At 36.7% G+C, this 12304-nt stretch overlaps 1 long non-coding RNA gene across 1 annotated transcript in view; it reads right to left on the bottom strand.

Moving 5' to 3' along the window:
* LOC118889691 overlaps positions 1-12304 on the bottom strand; it is a 65315-nt gene that overhangs the window by 25961 nt on the left and 27050 nt on the right. The window contains exon 2 of the long non-coding RNA XR_005018600.1: positions 1711-1871. This is a non-coding gene — a long non-coding RNA (uncharacterized LOC118889691). The remainder of the gene's footprint in view (positions 1-1710; positions 1872-12304) is intronic.

Here is a 12304-nt window from a genome sequence, read left to right on the forward strand (position 1 = left end):
CAATATATATTATAGCCTATTGAATAATAGTTATATTTTACTGCATATATATTTTCATGATGATATCTCTTCTCAAACATTTCTAACCAGTTATTGGGAAAATATATTCTTTACCTAAAAATAGGCAAAACTACAATTAATCCAATGGCACTTATAGACAAGCAGAACGACTTAGCTTATTTTCTGGGCTTCATTTTCTTTGTTTCAATTTGAGAGCTGTATTACAAAATTTCTATGATTTCAAAATTTCTACGATTTCTTCCAGCCCTATGACACGGTTAATTCCAATAACAGATATTGGGATATAAAGAGAAGGCCAAATTATGAATTGAAACACCCAGGATCACAGCGACTATTATGTAACCAGACAGGCACCTATAGCTCATCATTTTATGAGCGATCTTGTTACTATTACAATTTATTCTTCAAATCGCTCCATCTACAAGTTTGATTGCCGGACATCCATATGTGCATACGTGTTCTTTAAAACCATTCCAGGGGAGGGACTTTTTCTGAAAATCTACAGCCACAGCATGTCCAAAAATGAACAAGGTCAAGTAAGGACGCTCCTGAGATGCAGTGTCTCTTTTTAAAACATGTTCTTTGTTGCCTGGGAGGCCCCAGCATGGAGCAGTGGTCAGAGGCCAAGCAACTAGTGTTTTAAAAAAAAAAGTAAAAAAGGTGAAAAAATGGGAGGAAGGAAAGTAATATGTGGAATTGTCAAATACAGGGATGGAGTCAAATGGTATGGGGAAAGGAAACAGAGACAAGCAGGAAAAGGACCCAGCAAGTAATCCCGACCGTGTCGTGAGTCTACACCGCTGAGTCACGGGTATACTGTAAAGTTCCCTCTTCCCAGACTCTGTGCTTAAGTGACTGTATCTTTAAACTGCCTGATCCAACAGCTGATTCAGTTGCCACCACAGAAATAGAAATTATAGCTTTCAACCCTTCATTTTATCCCTCTTACCTATAATCCTCTAGTTCCAGTCTGTCTGACAACTTGACAACGTTGTTGTTTCTTTTTCTTTCTTTTTTTTTTCTTTTTCTTTTCTTTTTTTTTAAATTAGCACAGCTTTGGGGGACCACCTAAATATGCTTTACACATAGATAACAGTAGACACCCCTGGAAACTCTTGATGAGAAAAAAAAAATCCTGCTGGGAATATAAAATGGCACAGAGAACACACAGAACGGATTCTCATAATTGAGATTGTCATGTGTCTTATTAAAAGCCATCATTTACTTGGAGGTCTTTCTTTAAAGCCTAAGATTCTTCACAGATTTTACGTAGGGATATCTTTTCAAAGGCTCACTGATCTACTTTCACATGTGTGTTGTTTGCTTGGGTCCTTCAAAGGGCTTCAAAGTTTACTTTCATATTTAAAAACAGTAACGATGAAGGCTATTATTTGAATGCAATGCCTTCAGTGAGACCAAGATGCTTATTATAATTGCCCTGATGAGATGGTCAAAGCCTCTCATGGCTCCCAGCCTCCTCTAATGTGTATTTAGGTGCCCTGCCGGATGGCTCGCCTCAGTGATGTGGCATAGGTTTGATGAAAGTACGGTAAGCAACATCAATTATAAAAGACATATGTTAATGAGAAGAAGGAAAGGAAGAGAGAGAGGGACTAGGGGAAAACAAAGAAGAATTATCTGCAGTACAACGAACAAAGCATTTCAACTGAACTAAAAGAAATGACGTACCTGAATCACATCCTAATTTTAGGGTATAACTATGCTCTTTGGAGTATGTGTCTTTGGAGACATAACATATTTCTTCAACTTTTGTGGGACTGTTATTGAAGGTGTAGCTCAAACTGCCTTCAGTTTCCTTTATGGACTTATTGGTAATTTTGCCACGATCCCTGTACAAAACAAAGATGTTATGTAAAACTCAGGTCATGTTAAGCAAATTAGCTAAAATTGATTTTTATCCTCTAATGGAAATGTTTTCCAATCCAGCAATCCATAGAGATCTGTCAACTTTTCGTATCCTGAATTTTCCTTTTTCCAGGACTACTAATTTAGCCCAGAAAACATTGTTTGCCCACCTCTCCAGAAAATAACAACCAAAGACCCCTGAAAAGGTAAAACAAATACTTTTGCCTACCTCTGCTATGCTAATTAATTATAAGGATTACTTTTCCTTTGGAGGTATTTCCCATGTGTAAAAAGGTTTTAAAATATTAAATACTATTAGTACAATTCATAAATAAGTCTAGATTTTATTCCCAAGCCCGTTAAATATATTTGCTTTATTTTTTATCTAATTTCTCTAAAGAGACTAACTTATCTATCTAAATAATACTGTGCTATATTTATATCATTCTTCTAGTCTATGATAATGGTTGAATCTTCAAAAATAGAAATATTGAATGTGATTAAGCCATGTGGTTTTCTGCCTTTCAATTAAACTAAATGAAGACAAGCTGATGTGGGGTTTTTTTTTCCCCCTTTTTACTGTAGAATCAGAGAATCCTGGTATTACGTTTAAAAAAATACCGTAAGAGACAGTGTCTAGAACTTATGAGTTTGTTAGACAACTTATTTCTTCAGTTAGACAATGTATTCTCCCCTTAGGAACGTATGTCTGTTACTTTTATTGTAGAAGACTATCAATATTTTCTGTCCACATAACAAGATGTTTCATTCCCGTACTTTTCCTCTGTGCTCCTTGGCACCTGTGGTGAGGCACTCGAGAGTGCTCCGGGGCACAACTGAAGGCGTGTGAATACCCCTTGGCTGAAACTACAAGGGAGAAGAATGTTGAACAGCCTCCCACGTGCCCTCTGCTATTCCCAAACCTTCCCAGGCAGAGGCCGTGGGTGTGGCAGTGAGGGAGGGGCTTAGCACAGCTCCTGTTTTCTGGCTGGGGTTTTGAGCATCACTCTGCGCATACCCACTTAGCAGGAAAACGACTAACAAGGGGAGAAAGAGTTCATATAAAGAAATACGTCAGATATGCTTTAAGATATTTAAAATCACTCTGTCAGTTTTAACATTACAGGAGATTGGAACATTCTGAAAAGGCCATGCATACACCCATCAACTGGTCTGCGGTGTGGTGATTGCCTAGCTTTTGACTGATTTATTTTACTGAATTCACCAGGGACTTCCTATCTCTATTTATGACACCGAATCGTTCTTCATGTGAAATTTAAAGTTTTCAAACACAATGGAAGTTGAACACACCCCCTCCCCCCAGGCACTCACATATGTCAGCATTTTGGAGTCCATGCTGCCTTCGCAGGTTCATCCCCAAACAACTTTCTATGACTGGCAAAATTTCTCCTATGATAGATAGGGAAACTGAGGCTCAGAGATTCACTAAAGTTACAGAGTGATTGAATATGCATAAAAGGTTATGCTCCCAGGGGTGTGGAGAAAAGGGAACCCTCCTACATTGTTGGTGGGAATGTAAGTTGGTGCAGCCACTATGGAGAACACTATGGAGATTCCTTAAAAAAACTAAAAATAGAGCTACTGTATGATGCAGCAATCCCACTCCTGGGCATATATCTGAAGAAAACTCTAATTCAAAAAGATACATGCACCCCAATGTTCATTGCAGTACTATTTACAATAGCCAGGACATGGAAGCAACCTAAATGTCCATCAACAGAAGAATGGATAAAAAACATGTAGTACTTATATACAATGGAATATTACTCAGCCATAAAAAGAATGAAATAATGCCATGTGCAGCAACATGCATTGACCTAGAGATTATCATACAAACTGAAGTAAGTCAGAAAGAGAAAGACAAATACAATATGGTATCATTTATATTTGGAATCTAAAATATGGCACAAATGAACCTATCTATGAAACAGAAAGAGACTCACAGACATAGAGAACAGACTTGTGGTTGCCAAGGGGGAGGGGGGTTGGGGGAGGGATGGAGTGGGAGTTTGGGATTAGCAGATGTAAGCTTTTATGTATAGAATGGATAAACAACAAGGTCTTACTGTATAGCAAAAGGAACTATATTCAATATCTTGTGATAAACCATAATGGAAAAGAATATATAAAAAAGAATGTATGCATATATATAATTGAATCACTTTGCTGTACAGCAGAAATTAACACAACATTGTAAAGCAACTATACTTCAATTAAAAAAAAATTTTTTTTTAAGTTATACTCCCAAACAAGCACTCCATCCACCATACTCCCTTTTCATGGCAAATAAATGGGTGCTGGGGACACTTAGATTATTGTTAATGCCACCAATAAAATCTCAATGTTATGAACTCATGTTATAAATTAACTGTATTTTGATTAGATTGGAAAGGATAGCTAGAAAGTATTTTGACCTGAATACTGTGATGGGAATAAAGAGTGTATGTGAAACATTTTAATGGTCATAGAATTTATTTACTCTTCTCATTTTCCACTCAGCCATCCTTTATTAGATTGCGAAGTAGTTGTTTTTCTCTCTGCTATTCCTATTAACTAAAGAAACGTAAGAATAGCAGGAGCTTGGAAGGGAACAGTAGAGGACAAAAGATGTTCTGAATTTTTTAAAAATTAATTTTTGTAAAGTTTTTAAATTAAGGCTTCCCCAGGGCAATGTCTTGGTCTGTAGCCCCTGACAGCTACTATTAATTACATTTTAACCTGTTAGTGGTCTGACACTTTCCAGCGTATTTTAAGCCCATCCCAAGTATTCCATAAGGATTGAACCCATTTATGAAGAACAGAGAACTGTTGAATGGATTGGGCTGGGGATGCAAGCAGACTCAATTTGGGCGAGAAATATTTACTACAGGTTTCAGTGGAGTCATCAAAGCTCAGGATATTTGAGTAAGACAAAATTCTATCAAATGGTCCATTTAAATCTTCTTATAGGGTTCTCCTGTTTAAAAGTGGCCCCATGGTCACTTTTCATATACAACCGAACGTGCCTCTGCATGGTGTATGAAACAAAAGAAATACAAAGACAAACAAAAGTTGACAAGCTAAGAAGGCAGGTGGGAGAAATCTTCCTCCCTTGCTTTCAAAGATTATGATAAATTAAAACTGCAAACTTTGGGGACTTCCCTGGTGGTCCTGTGGTTAAGAATCCGCCTTCCAACGCAAGGGATTCTGGTTCAATCCCTGGTTGGGGAACTAAGATTCCACATGCCACGGGGCAACTAAACCCTCGTGCCTCAACTACTGAGCCCACGTGCTGCAAACTACAGAGCCCATGTGCTCAGAAGCCCTCATGCCACAGCCAAAAATCCCACATGCGGGAACGAAGATCCTGTGTGCTGCAACTAAGACCCGAAGCCGCCAAAAATAATAAATAAATAAATAAAATTTAAAAATTAATAAAAGAACCAACCACCATCTATGAAAAAATAAATAAATGAAAAAAAATAATAAAGCTGCAAACTTTCTCTCTCCCTCTCCCTCTCTCTTGCTCTCTCTCTCTGTATCTACAATATATTTAGAGCATCACTTGAAGATATGTTATAAATTAACTCCCTAATTCATTTCGGGAGTTTTTTTTCCACACGTTTCTCTTTTCATCTGCAAGAGTCATCCTGAATTTAGAGAGGAAGAAAAGCATGACCTTCCATAGTCAATGATGATCTTTCTTTGTTTCCCAGTCCTCAGCCTTTGCACCTACATGCTGCCCCGGCACGGTATGGAGGCCAATCAGACAGCTCTCACTGCAAGATGCCAGAGAGACTGTGGAAGCCAGAGACCCTGGGCTCACAGGCTGAAACTTGCTTGCTTGGCAAGGCTCAGATGCCATGGTTTGAATCTCTAATAAACAGCTCGCTGCCTCGCCAGTAATGCACCCTGGGGCTGCTGGGAGGGGATTCTTTTTATAGAAAACATAAGGATTTAATATCTCTACGAACTCTTTGATTTAATAGAGTTTTGGGGTTTTTTTTTTTAAACTTTCCCCTTTATTTCGTAGACCCTGTGACGTGAACCAGTGTTAATTCTTGATGCGGCGGTAGGATGTAATCAACGTCTCTCTACTGGGCTCAAGATTCTTTATCCTTTTTAACCAGGTGCTTAAAGGAAGCATAAAATATCTTGCCACCGAATGTCTTTTTACAGACTGAAAAGACTTTTAGGTTAAACAACATTTGTGAGGTTTTTGATGCAATCAAATGCAATTTCAATCTTCTTGAAAGATCCAGCCCTGCCTCTCGAAAATTGCTCATATGTGTCAGCTTTTCATCTTTCTCACTGGTGTTTTACACATGAAGTCTATTTTCACTGAGAAAATGGAATCTTTGTGTCTTTGTCTCTGAGCGTGCTGCTTTCAGGCATGTTCTGGCAGGGGCTTTGACTGTCGAGGCTCTGGGGGAGGGGCCTGGCAGTCATTTGTCAGCTTTTCTTGCATCTGTAATTTCTGGCCACTCAGCAGTATTAGGGGGTCTCAGAAAGGGGGCGAAGAGGGTTGAGGGGAGAGCTTGTCACTGATGAAAGCCAAACTCTGCATAACTGCCTGAATTAATGACCAAAGAGAGAGAGAGGGGAGTCTGAAGAACTTTTATTGTGCCTTAATGAAAAAGATTTTTTGGAAATGGCTAATTTACAAAATTGCACATGGTAACATTTTCAGATCTCAGTTGAGAAAGCCCCAGTCCATATTCTGTTACCGATTTCATTGCTTTTAGCTTGGCATTGGCTCATGAAACTATTTTAATTTTCCACCAGTGGCTTCTGGTTATTTCTGTCCTTATTTCCTTGTAACGTAACTGACAGGCCAATTAAACATCTGCAGTTTTTTAATCTGGATTTTCCCCCATAACTATTTTGCTTTTCTTCTAAAACTTCCAGATGTTTTGGCTCCTTTAGGATTTGACGGCATGCAACTATACTTGCTCCTATTTCAAAGACAGAGAATCAGATGGACCGGCCAGATGTTTCTATAGGAAAAGCTTGGTAACACACCAATAATCGGGTCAGTATTTTTGTCTCTTTACAGATACTTTTACCCTAGTACATATCTTCTTGTCTTTTAGCATTTTACTATTTGAGTTGATCTTCGAAACATTTTTGTAGGTGATTAGAGTTCAGAATTTATGCTGTTATCTGTAAAGTAATTTGTTATGGCCAGTGAAGAAAGTATCCAATTCTGTTATCTCAGTGTCTAGCGATGGGAATAGAAGCTGCTGTGATTTGTTTTTTATTATTTCTGTCTTTTTTTTTCCCCTTTGTGGGAGATAAGAAGTTGTAAAACTATGTGAGGCAACAATGTATTTTAACTCAGTTTCCGGCTTTGTACAAACATTAAAGGAATCACCGATATCTTGCCTTGTCTGGAGAAGAGTTAAAAGAGTCTCTAATGTACTTCAAGAAAACCTGTTTCCCATAATTAATAACAGGAAGCCGGGTAAACAGACATTTGCTGACACGTGAAACTGAAACAGTAACATATACACAGAAACCTGGGAAATGAAACAACGCAGCAGCCCTGTATGGTTATACCAGAGGGCAGCTCGGTTGTGATAGATTTATTCACAGTCACATAAAGTCCAGAGTAAATGATCATTCACTTTACATTGCAAGGTGACTTCTGATCATTCAAACACATGCTCATAGAGTGCAATCATTTCTCCCACGGTTAGTATTTGGAAATGATCTCAAGCTATTCATACTCTTAAGATTTAGGCAGAAAATCATTCTTTCCTGGAAGATAGATTTTCCGGACAATCAAGTGAACATGAAGGAAGACAAGCTTTCCTTTTTTAAAACATTATTATGAGATTTTAAAACCCATTCTTGCTACACTTCTGGAAATGAGAACACTTAATGGGATAATCTTGGTATATGTAAGGTTGCTTTATCGGGGCGGGGGGGTAGTGTATATTCGTGAGGTCTCAGGCAAACTAAATGCAGCAGGTATTAATTAGACACATAAAGGATCACTGGGCACCCTGGCCCAGTTGTGATTACAGCTCCAGACCAGCTCCCCGGGGAAGTAATGTGTCTTTATCTTCCAGTTGTATCAGAGAGTGGGGACTGTCTGTGCTCAGTACTGACCTTGAAAGCAGCAAACTGATGTGATGTGTGGTTTCCCTGCTTCTTAGAAGACTGAGCTTGATTTGAATTTGGGGATTTTTGTACAGAGTTAGCACTTAATGTGCAGTTAATTTTGAGGTATGAGTGGCTTGATCCTTTAAGTGAAACATTTTTTATTACATTTTAAAGTTGACTTTCTGAGAACTGTTAAATGTAAAATGAAGCTTCATCGAATGTTTATTTCTGGTTTTGTGGGATGAATAGGAGAATAAGGAATGATGGCAGAAGTGAGGAAATATGTGTGTTTTATGATGTACATATTGCAAACTAAAGGATGTATTTTGACTATTCTAGTGTAATAAAAAGAAACCTACACTGTTTCACACAGACAGAGTTATGTGTCTTCCTGGTAAGCTCCCAGTAAGTCACATCCTAACACTAGAAAAATGCAGTGTCCTGGGTACCAGATTCAGAGGATTTTGCATCCACGTAACTTATCTCAAAACTGAAAGCCAAATGTATTGTTTTCTTAACTATATCTGCAGTAGATGTAAATTTAAGGCAGAGGTGTTATACTGAGGTCCAATTAAAAGTAAATATAAATTGTTTCATGTTTTATATACACATGGATGAAGAAAAGTAAATAGGAAACACTTTATCTCCAGAATCTGCTATTCGTTGTGGAATTTGGAACCCACCCAATGAATATCTTAAATTTCAAGAAACAATTGAGTTGCAGTGAAGCTTTGTTAATTGCAAGCAAAAAAAGAAGACATTTTCTGAGCTGCAAGATGTCAGTGAGTTTATAAAGGCGCAAGAAAGTATGTAGAGACTTAAAGTGTACTTACTTATTTGGACTTTTGTTCAATATAGGATGGACTATATATTGAATATTAGGAGTATACCAGCTATTCAGAATATTTTTTTGTAAGAAAAACGTAAGTTAATGAATTCCAAATTACAAACAACGACAACAGCAACATTGCTGTTCTCCTTGTTAAGCCTTATGGAAAGAAAAGGAAAGCCCAGCAGGTTTGGTACTAGAATTATGCCATTTGCAAATTGACGCCGTGGAAAATAGAAGATATTTTTTCCAAAATTTTTTAGGTGAGGATCTTCTTGGAATACTTTCAAGTATAAATTATAAACTTTCAACTATTAACCATAAAGTTTAACCCTATGGAAACAATGATAATGCATTAAAAAAAATAATGATCTTCACAGGCAGACTCGTTATTGTACACTCATGTCATGATATTTAAAGTTGTTCTTGGAAATGGTTCGTCATAAAGATCCTGTAGATGACCTGAGTTACACTGTTCAGTGACGATCCCAGAGCCACCTGAGATGTGGTTACTCTTATTCCTCAGGTAGGTTCGGTTGAACAGAATTAGCAAAGTCTGGTAAGAGTAGCATTTCCCTTCCTTTCTTTGACTCCATCAGAGCACAATGTCTTTACATGAACCTGATGGAGACAATCTGGTGAATTTATTAAGAGAACAGTGAACTCACAATTGTGACAGAGTCAGTAAATCCTCTTGCTTTTGTGGAAACTACTAACTAAAATTTCTTAAAAATGAGATCTGGAAGCAAAAAAAAATTTTTTTTAAGACTGAACCTCAGTGTTATATTGAGCTCAGACCAATATTTCGAATGAAGAGCTAAAACATATAAAGCAAACTTACACGTTAGACCTGTGTACATTTTCTAATAGTAACGTCTTTTGGTTCAAGTGGTTTGTGTGTGTATGTGAATTTCACTCATCTGTTTGCTCATCATATAAATGTCCACTTGATGGTTGTTCTGTCACACTGTTTTCTAGTTTCTATTTGCTTTTTAGGAACATGCCCAGAAAAAGCTGAACATCTATTTCCTGACTTCTGCCTTTCCCTCCTTTATTTTTATTTATGTATGTGTTTATGTATATATTCAGTCCTTTGTGAATTTTCTCTAAAAGGTATTTCAGAGAGATAAAATATATGGATATGAATGGAAGCTGGCAAAATTATTTATTGATTACTTGGTGACTCCTGCTTCCTACAGCTTTAGTAATCGCTGTAGTCTATCTGGTACCTAGTTGAGTTTCCAGTACAAGCTTGGAAAATTTTTTGACAGAGAATTTAGCAGTTTCAACATGACCTTTCCTGTTCCCCCTTAAGCTTCACTGCTATGATCAAACAAAACTCTAAGACTATTCCACACTTCTCAAAACACTTCTCAAAAGGAAGTGCTTCAAACTTCAACCAGGTTTCTGGAGATCTGTCTGTCTTGCATTTTTGTGTGCTTTAGTTAGCACGTCTCAATATATTTCCTGTCATTGTCATCTTTCTAAACACTGCAACTTGTGACACACACTGAACCCATTGCTGGAAAACCTGTTATTTTGCTAATAATGAGCTAGCAGCAGAAACTATTAAGATTGAAGGGCAGTTTTTAAACATGTACTCGAGCATGAATAAACGATGGTTGTGATGGGACCTCTATTGAAGTAACAATTAAAATTGTCTTTGTAGTATAAATATAGGTCAGACCTGGACAGGTATATGGTCTATCAATATTAGGAATGCTGATTCCTCTATTAAAAAAAAACAACACAGAAATTGCCTAAGATATAAAGGTCAACCTCTTTTTATTTATTGCCTTACACTAAAAGGGTGAACTATCACTGCCATCTAATTAGTATTCTTCTTTCTTTCCTGTCCTACCGCTTATATGTTTTCCTCCTTCAAAGGAAACCAAATTTGCTTTGCTGGAGGGGAAATTATGTTTATAAATTTTAATTTTAGAAAGTAAAAGCATATAGTTTGTCTTGGTGGTTTAACAGGTCGAGTATATTTCATCCATAATATATTTGCAAGCTGATTTAGTTCTGCTTTACAACGTCTGCGGATATGTAAGAATAAAAGTAATTTTAAAGTGTAAGTTACACTTTAAAGTGAACGTTACTCTTTAAACAAAAACTCTGAATGATGTTGCTTAAGAGAATTCCTAACTTTTAAAAACACTGTGGATTTACTTATCAGTTGCTTAGAAAATCTAAGTATGTATCATGAAGTTTGTTGAATTTTACTGGCTTCCAGATGAAAACTTTATTGAAACTTCAAAACCATGGTACACAAATTCTCCATGAAATAAATCTAGAACAATGCGCAGGCAACTTTTAGGAACTGCTGCTGTTCAATTCTACTTCTTCCATTCTGTATGGGATAAAATATCCCTAAAGTTTTCAGCTCACTTGTATTGAAGTGGTATAAATAGGCAAGTCAAATTGTACAGAGAGAATAGGACACGAATCAACTCTGCCTGTTTCTGCCGTTTCTTCAGCAGAATAGTTACTAAATAAGTTGTATCTTATTTAGTATCTGGATACTAAATAAGATACAATAGATACTATTGCATCTTGTAACCAGGGTGTGTGCCCTTTCATTTAGCAGATCCTGTAACTTCACTGACATCCACATTTCACAGGATGGGAATAGAATCAACAGTCTTTTATATATCTGGGAAAAATTGTTTTATTGAGGAGGAAAACCACAGATTTTTTTTTCTTTTTTGTATGCTTTACACTTTCTCCTGTAAATTCAGTGGCAGCAAGCGTCATTAAGCCAAATTTGGTTCACGAGTTTAAATTATAATTTCATGTAATAAAAATTCTTGCTTTAACAATGTTTATTAAGCAGAATCATTCAACACTGATTTTTCTTTCAGCATAACATACACTTTTAATGTTAATCAATTTAATTAACATAATGCAGCAATATCTTTTTTAAATAAATAACTCTTACCAAGTTAACACTATCAAATGGTGAAATTTATGGTCACTATATTATACGAAGAGAACTTCTTTACTTTTTATATTATATGAGTAAATTTCTATGTGTAATTGCAAGAGGGATTGTTTGGTTATGGCCTTAAAGCTCTATGAGAAAATATTTCTAATGTGAATTATTGGTTTCATAAACTAAAATATTTGAGACATTTGTGGTTTTAAGTGGCAACGTACTTTTTTGTTAATGGGATTAGAAAATGTTGGACCCTGGAACTTAACAAAACGACCAAAAAACCATTTCACTGTACTCTCCCATCATGTTTAGTATAAGCATTGAAAACAGAACAGAACAAGAAACAGAAGACACAGAGGATAATTCACTGTGGTTTCTCCTCTTACATGATCTTTTGAAAACAACTAAAATATGCAAGCAGGGTTGAAGCATGCCTGACTTTCAGACAATCCAGTTTAGAAAGGAGTGGGTTTGAGCCTCAGTGACTCTGACAGGATAAATTATTCTATCCTACTTACAGGGAATCTACACACATCCATTCT

This window comes from Balaenoptera musculus, chromosome 1 (genome assembly GCF_009873245.2).
Source record: "Balaenoptera musculus isolate JJ_BM4_2016_0621 chromosome 1, mBalMus1.pri.v3, whole genome shotgun sequence".
NCBI lineage: Eukaryota > Metazoa > Chordata > Mammalia > Artiodactyla > Balaenopteridae > Balaenoptera > Balaenoptera musculus.